This window comes from Elgaria multicarinata, chromosome 2 (genome assembly GCF_023053635.1).
Source record: "Elgaria multicarinata webbii isolate HBS135686 ecotype San Diego chromosome 2, rElgMul1.1.pri, whole genome shotgun sequence".
Classification (NCBI taxonomy): Eukaryota; Metazoa; Chordata; class Lepidosauria; order Squamata; family Anguidae; genus Elgaria; species Elgaria multicarinata.
The window spans coordinates 175,699,164-175,707,775 of NC_086172.1; the positions used below are offsets into that span (position 1 = coordinate 175,699,164).

General features: G+C 46.1%; 1 non-coding gene across 1 annotated transcript; it reads right to left on the bottom strand.

Annotated features, from left to right (window-relative positions):
* Positions 1–8,080: 8,080 nt before the first annotated feature.
* Positions 8,081–8,242, bottom strand: LOC134393854 (U1 spliceosomal RNA). The gene has a single exon (XR_010025132.1). It is a non-coding gene; the product is annotated as a U1 spliceosomal RNA (small nuclear RNA).
* Positions 8,243–8,612: the final 370 nt, after the last annotated feature.

The following is an 8,612-nucleotide window of genomic DNA, read 5'->3' on the forward strand; positions in this document are numbered from 1 at the left end:
GCCCAGGACACACTCCCTAGGCAGTCTTCAAAACGTTTTCAAAGTTTTTATATCCTGCTTAGTGTAGATTGATGGTGCTATATAAAATAATAATAATAATAATAATAATAATAATAATAATAATAATAATAATAATAATAATAATAATAATAATCTGGCACAGGTCAGGCCACGGGTAAGAGCGATCTGTCCTTTTCCGGGCAGACTGCTGGACAAGGAGGAAGAGAAAAAGGGAGTGGTAGAAAGAGAGAGAAAGAGGTGGCAGAAAAAGAGAGAAATGGGTGGCAGAAAGAGAGTGAAAGGGGTGGCAGAAAGAGAGAGAAGGGGTGGCAGAAAGAGAGAAAGAGGTGGCAGAAAGAGAGAGAAATGGGTGGCAGAAAGAGAGAGAAAGGGGTGGCAGAAAGAGAGAGAAAGGGGTGGCAGAAAGAGAGAGTAAGGGGTGGCAGAAAGAGAGAGAAAGGGGTGGCAGAAAGAGAGAGAAAGGGGTGGCAGAAAGAGAGAAATGGGTGGCAGAAAGAGAGAGAAAGGGGTGGCAGAAAGAGAGAGAAAGAGGTGGCAGAAAGAGAGAGAAAAGGGTGGCAGAAAGAGAGAGAAAGGGGTGGCAGAAAGAGAGAAAGAGGTGGCAGAAAGCGAGAGAAATGGGTGGCAGAAAGAGAGAGAAAGGGGTGGCAGAAAGAGAGAGAAAAAGGTGGCAGAAAGAGAGAGAAATGGGTGGCAGAAAGAGAGAAAGAGGTGGCAGAAAGAGAGTGAAAGGGGTGGCAGAAAGAGAGAGAAGGGGTGGCAGAAAGAGAGAAAGAGGTGGCAGAAAGAGAGAGAAATGGGTGGCAGAAAGAGAGAGAAAGGGGTGGCAGAAAGAGAGAGAAAGGGGTGGCAGAAAGAGAGAGTAAGGGGTGGCAGAAAGAGAGAGAAAGGGGTGGCAGAAAGAGAGAGAAAGGGGTGGCAGAAAGAGAGAAATGGGTGGCAGAAAGAGAGAGAAAGGGGTGGCAGAAAGAGAGAGAAAGAGGTGGCAGAAAGAGAGAGAAAAGGGTGGCAGAAAGAGAGAGAAAGGGGTGGCAGAAAGAGAGAAAGAGGTGGCAGAAAGCGAGAGAAATGGGTGGCAGAAAGAGAGAGAAAGGGGTGGCAGAAAGAGAGAGAAAAAGGTGGCAGAAAGAGAGAGAAATGGGTGGCAGAAAGAGAGAAAGAGGTGGCAGAAAGAGAGAGAAAGGGGTGGCAGAAAGAGAGAGAAAGGGGTGGCAGAAAGAGAGAGAAAGGGGTGGCAGAAAGAGAGAAAGGGGTGAACTGGCTGCCTGTTTGCTACCGAGCCACATACAAGGTTCTGTTGTTATCCTACAAAGCCCTAAACAATTTGGGACCAGGATACTTAGCAGACCACCTTCCCTTATATACACCCAGATGACAACTACGATCCTCAGAGGAGGCCCTGCAGTCCATTTCGAGATGAACAGAATTTCACTAGGGGTGTGCACGGACCCCCCGCTCCGCTTCACTTGCAGATCCGCCATTTTCCGGATCGGGCCGCTCCGCCCCGCCCCGCCCACTTCCGCTCCGCTCCGCTCGGAGCTCCGGATCCGGATCCGGATCTCCGTTTTCCCCCCCCATAGGCTTGCATTGAAAGCTAAAAAATTATACAACTTTTTTTTGGTTCAAGTTAGAAACCTCACGTTTGGCACCATGACACCTCATGGGGGTATACACAAGCATGCCAAGTTTCAAAGCAATCCCATCATCCCCTGATTTTTGGGGAATTTTTGAAAATCGGGCACCCCATTCACACCCCTTTCCATAGCTCCGTCAATTTGCACGTTAGAAACCTCAAACACGCCACCATGAAAGCTTATCCAGGGATACATACGCACGCCGAGACTCAAGGCAGTCCCATCATCCCCTGATTTTTGGGGAATTTATGAAAATCCAACACCCCTTTCCATAGCTCCGTCAATTTTGCACGTTAAAAAAAAACCTCAAACTCACCACCATGACAGCTTATCCAAGGCAGTCCCATCATCCCCTGTTTTTTGGCGGGGCTTAAACCTGCAAAATTTGGAACTTCCAAAACTCCAAGTGAGCGCAGGAAGGACTTCTCCCCTGAGTCAAAGCCACACACACACAACATCCCTGCGAGGTGGGCAGGGGAGGAGGGAGGGAAGGCAGGCAGGCATGCAGCTGGCATTTCTGGGGGCATAAGGAAGTGAGCCAAGGATAAGCCAGTAATGCATATAAAATGGAATAAATCAATAAATAAACAAAGGAGGGGTGGAATTAAAAGCAGCAGTGTTGCTCAATAAACAGAAAGAAGAACTTTAAAAAAAAGGCTATATCTGTCTTTTACCAGCAATAGGGGGACGTGCCCGGGGGAGGGGGAAGCAGCTGCCAGTTCAACTCAAGACAGCCACCAACAGCTCTGAGATTAAGAAGTAAACGCTCACTTCAACTCATAACAGGCATCGCTCCACCACTAAGAAGTAAACGCTCACTTCGACTCATAATAGGCATTGCTCCACCGTTTTACTCTCTTTGGAAGGCTCTAATGGCCTTCCAGTGCAGGAGAGAGTGGGGGCACGTCCACGATGAGATGCCCTAGGGGAGCTCATCCCCTTGCACCACATCTATTCAGTTGTTCACCAAGGTTAGGGTGGGGAGCAGTGCTGTGTTTCTATCTCTTATTCTTGGCTTAGTATATGATTTCAGGTTGTGTTTGTGCATTTGGTGGGGCTACTGTTTTAAAAAACACTGGGAAAAGTCCGTTCAGATGAAGAGAGAAGTTTCCCAGAATCCCAAGTTACCCGTTTTGCCTATGCCCTCCTCTAACTTTGGGATCATGTGATCATGACCAGGAGCTGACTCTGCCCCTCAGCCCTTTGAAAAAGGTATTTTTCCCGCCGATTTTTTAAAAACGTCTAGCGCGCGACCCGCACGACGCAGAAAGTTGAGAGTAGTCTCAAAATGACCCCCATCCACGACTCTCTGTGCACAAGAATTTTCAGAACGATAGCTTAAAAACCAACCCAGTCATGCCCGAGTCTTTCCCGCAATGCAATCCTATGGGCGAAAAGCCGAAAATGCCGTTTGAGCCGCGCGGTTGACCCGATTTTCAAAAAAATATAGCACGCGACCCGCACGACGCAGAGAGGTGAGAGTGGTCTCAAAATGACCCCCATCCACGACTCTCTGAGCACAAGAATTTCCAGAATGATAGCTTCAAAAAGAACGTAGTTATCCGCGATTATTTGCCGCAATGCAATCCTATGGCGAAATGTTTTCAAGATGGCGACTGGAGCGCTCCGCCTGAACTAGGAGCTCCGAAAAATGGTCGCTTCTCTTCGCCTTGCTTCTAGGGGTCCGCGGTCCGCTCCTACTCCGCCTCTGGGTAAGGCGGAGCAGGCCAATCCGCTACTGCTTCTACGCTCCTAATCGGAGCGGATCACACCCCTAAATTTCACCATGAAGAACCTCAGCAGCAGGGCCTTCTCTGTGGCGGCCCCCACCCTCTGGAAATCCCTCCGTCATGCAGTTCGGGAGGCGGAAAACATAATATCTTTTAAACGCCTCCTGAAGAAATACCTTTTTACACAGGCTTTCCCTGGTCTTTAATGTAGCTGGTTTTATATTGCCTTTTAGACTTTTTAATGTTTTAAATTGATATTTGTATTTTATTTATATTTGTTTTTGACTGTGCACTGCCCAGACAGCTTTGGCTGATGGGCAGTGTAAAAATGTAATAAATAAATAAATAAATAAATAAATAAATAAAATCTTAGCATCATAGAATCATAGAATAGCAGTTGGAAAGGGCTTACAAGGCCATCAAGTCCAACCCCCTGCTCAATGCAGGAATCCCCCCTAAAGCATCCCTGACAGATGGTTGTCCAGCTGCCTCTTGAAGGCCTCTAGTGTGGGAGAGCCCACCACCTCCCTAGGTAACTGATTCCATTGTCGTACTGCTCTAACAGTCAGGAAGTTTTTCCTGATGTCCAGCCAGAATCTGGCTTCCTGTCACTTGAGCCCGTTATTCCGTGTCCTGCACTCTGGGAGGATCGAGAAGAGATCCTGGCCCTCCTCTGTGTGACAACCTTTCAAGTATTTGAAGAGTGCTCTCATGTCTCCCCTCCATCTTCTCTTCTCCAGGCTAAACATGCCCAGTTCTTTCAGTCTCTCTTCACAGGGCTTTGTTTCCAGACCCCGATCATCCTGGTTGCCACTAGAGGCAGACTTCCTGAACCAGCTCATCGCAGTCCATTCAGGTTGAAGCCAAGGGAGATGAGGTCCCAGGGTATGGTCTGAAGGCACACAAGCCAGCCACATTGCTGAAGCTAAGCAGGTCTGTGGGCTGGTCAATGCTTGGAAGTGAGGCCACCTCGGAACCACATGTGGCCACCTTGAGTTCCATGATGGAAGGAAAGCAGGATACACATAAATAAATAGTAAACAGAGGGGCAGAATTCTACAACAGTCCACTGCTGTGGGACATCCCACCATCAGAATTGAGTAGAAAGTGGCTACAGGTTTACACCATGGCAGGGGCAGAAGGTTTTCGTGTGCTAGTTTTGAATATTCCTGGGCCCGAGGATCTAAGAATTTGCACAGAGATGTTCCTTCTGCCGGAGTGGGTGGGTATACCACAGAGATAACACACCCTTGAACAACCCCCGCACAGCTAAGGGTAGCGCCTCACCCCCCCCCACAAATTGACACCAGGAGGGGTGGGTGAGCGATTCGTCCCCCTCCCTGCTTCCTGCAGCTTTTATGTTATGAACAGATGTGATCCACCCAGGGAGAGGCACTTAGAGCTATTCTGTTCTAAGCCACTGGCATTTTAAGTGTTTTGCGAGTAGGACAGCTGGGAAAACAAAACAAAGGACAGAGAGACAGAGAGAGAAAGAGAGAGAGCTTTTTAAAAATTATTTTTATACTTGTTTGTTGTATCAGGTGCATCTTTCCTCACACAAGCGAGATGAAAACAGGCAGGGCCTAGAGCGCCTCATTAGCTGTCCTCTTCCCGCCTTTATAACTAAGAGAGTAATTAGGTTTTGTGGCAAAGATGGATTATGCAGACCCAGGCGTGAGGATACTAATCTCTCTGTATTTCTGAGGACAGCAGAAAGTGGAAATACGGGGACGGGGACGGCGGCAGGAAGAGGCGTCCGTCTTACGAAGCGCCGCGCTGAGACGCGAAGCTGAATGCGCGAGATTCGATTGGCCGGTTTTAATGCACTCCATTAAAAATATATATTAAAAAAAAAAATCAAACATGGATTTCAGTTGCCAAATGACATTTCAATCCACATATTAAGAATAGAATATCCATGGGGACTTAGGAAATAGCTTCTGTTTGCAGCACGGGGATTAGGCACGAACATAGCAGCCCGACTTACAAATACCCAGTCTGTGGTAGGAAATAGATCCCATTTAATGTGGCCAGGCAGTATAAATTAATCATTTAGACCGCCGTTTAGACCAGAAGTGCATAACCTTTTCAGCCCCAGGGGTTGCATCAGCTGCAGACTTGTTTCCTAGCTTTTCTGCAGTCCCCCCACCCCCCACAATCTTCTAAAAGGCTAAAATGCCTCTCCTAAGACTTGAGTTACTGGAAGCTTTCAGTTAAAATGTGCTGGTATCTTTGTCCCTGCCCCTTTTGCCTTTCGCCCCGCCCACTGCTAGAATGCGGCCCCCGAGAGCGTCTTCAATATGGAATTTGGCCTTCAGGGTGAAAGAGGTTCATCCCCACCCCTGGGTTAGAGGATCTATTTATTTATTTATTGCATTTATACTCCACCTTTCCCCAAGGCAGCGTACGTAACCCTCCTCTCCATTTTATCCTCACAGCAACAACCTTGTGAGGTAGGCTGGGCTGAGAGTCTGTGACTGGCCCAAAGTCACCCAGTGGGTTTCCATGGCTGAATGGGGACTAGAACCCTGATCTCCCGACTCCCAGTCGAACACCTTAGCCATTATGTCACACTGGGTCCTATCTTCCTATCATTATGGGTTGCTGGGGGGAAATTCTTCATTTAGTTCACACGTTCATGCAAACTTCCCTGATTTTGCACTTTTGGATTGATTAGGCAGGGGTGCATTACTTGGGGCCTGTGGGCCTCATGTGACCCACCAGGGTCTCAAAACTGCCCCACAGAGGCTTGTGGGATTCTTCCAGGGGGCGGAGCTTGACCCACCTAGAGGAATCCCTTCTTCTTCTTCTTCTTCTTCTTCTTCTTCTTCTTCTTCTTCTTCTTCTTCTTCTTCTTCTTCGAGATTGAATACATGAACTGAATATCCATCGCCGTTCAAAATTCACACGTCTCTGACTTTTGCAATAGAGTTCTCCAACAATAACAATAATAAATTGCACAAAAATCCATGGATTAGGGAAAAGCAGAGACAGAAAAAGCATTTATTAGTGAAAATAATATTTAAAATGCATTACGTTAGGACAATTGCTAGAAAAAAAATGTGTATTTCAGACATTGTGAATAATTTTATTTTTTTTATGTGTTTACTTCATTTATGTCCCAACTTTTTTCCTTCAAGGAATTCAAGGAACACAGAGGAGGGCCAGGATCTCTTCTCGATCCTCCCAGAGTGCAGGACACGGAATAATGGGCTCAAGTTAAAGGAAGCCAGATTCCGGCTGGACATCAAGAAAAACTTCCTTACTGTTAGAGCAGTGCGACGGTGGAATCAGTTACCTAGGGAGGTCGTGAGCTCTATTCCCACACTAGAGGCCTTCAAGAGGCAGCTGGACAAGCATCTGTCAGGGATGCTTTAGGGTGGATTCCTGCATTGAGCAGGGGGTTGGACTCGATGGCCTTGTAGGCCCCTTCCAACTCTGCTATTCTATGATTCTATGATTCTAAGGCAGTGTACATAATCCGCCTCCTCTCCATTTTATCTTCACAACAACAACCCTGTGAGGTAGGTTGGACTGAGAGCCTGTGACTGGCCCAAAGTCACCCAGTGAGCTTCATGGCCGAATGGGGATTAGAACCCGGATCTCGCGATTCTCAGTCCAGCACTCTAGCCGCTACACCACACTGGCTCTAAAAATAGATGTATTAGGAGAAATGCACACAAAGAAATGTACGAATTTTCTTTCAAATTTAACCCCCCCCCCAAGATTCTCAGTGTTTAAAATGAACCAAATTTAAGATTGGAAAAATGAAAAGAAAAGAAAACCCCCTGAGAGAACCTGAACCTGACAGAGTCCATCCTGAACCATCAGTGCTGGTGCTGATGACCTGGCTAGGGTCATGGATTCCGCACGTTTGGGCATGATCTCCTAGCCAGCTGTCTTTTCTTGTGATCCAGGTGGAAAGAGAGGAGCCATCCAAAGACTCATTCCATATTTCAGGTATTTCAACTCTAGCTGAAATTTTCTGGCTGGCACCCCTCAGAGATGGATCTTCTCCCACTTAAGACCTTTAGTAAATCCTAACAGCAGCCGTACCAAAAGGGTTTATACAGAACCAGGGGAGGCACAACCAGGCTGATGGCCCTATATCCTTTGGATTAGAATGTCATTATCATGTCGTTAAAGCTCAGATGTGGCTGGAGCACTAAGGACCCCCCTATTGCTGTATCTATTGGGTAGTGTATTAGAGCATGCCATTTAATTAAAAAACTCATTTATTTGCGCATGAATAATATTTAAGGATTGCTGCGGTACATTATTCTCTTTAGTTACAACCCCCTCGAACCTTTCATCTGTGTCCTGATAGCGAGTTCCCTAGGAAGCACATGGGTATTGATGTCTTTAACCCTAAGATGCTGAATCTTGAATAGGGGTGTTGGAAACATCTATAACAGAATCAAATGAGCTCAGATTGCTATTAATTTGATCCATGGATTTTTGCAATGGACTAGCTTGTCCCAAGTCAGACAGATTCCACGGACTTGCAGACTTTTTTTTTTTTACTTTCCTGAATTTTATTTATTTATTTATTTGTTTATTGCGTTTTTATACCGCCCAATAGCTGAAGCTCTCTGGGCGGTTCACAAAAATTAAAACCATTCAAAGTGTAAAACAAACAGTATAAAAACATGATATAGAATACAATATAAAAGCATAACCATGCAGTGCAGTGCAGAAATACAAATTTAAAATACAAATTTATACCACAAATTATGCAGTCGAGTTACCCACATTTGGGGAAATTGCAGGGGTCAGCACACCCGGAATGCAATGGATGAGCCTCACCCTGGGAAAACCACCTTCGTGATCATGGTGTCTCCACTGCCAGGTAATTTTACGCAAATTTAGTCATTAAAAAATATGTAAAATTAAAAAAAAACCCTAATGCCTGAAAATGCACATAAAATGCACATTTCCCCCATAAGCTAAAGCATGAAAATGCATGGTTAGGTGGGGTTTTTTTGTGTGTTTTTTTTGCACATTGGGCGTTTTCACAAGTGCGATTTTGCATGACTACAAATTTGCACAAATTTAGGAAATTGGGGGGAAAAACCCACGATTCCATCAATGAGTGGACAAGGGAACAAAAGGTACGTGACAATCTGCACTCATGAGGGAAAGGATTTTACAAAAACTGGACACCCCTAACCTCGAAGAGCGTTCAGAAACATCATCTATCCCAAAATGCAGCAGTCAGGTTGTGGAC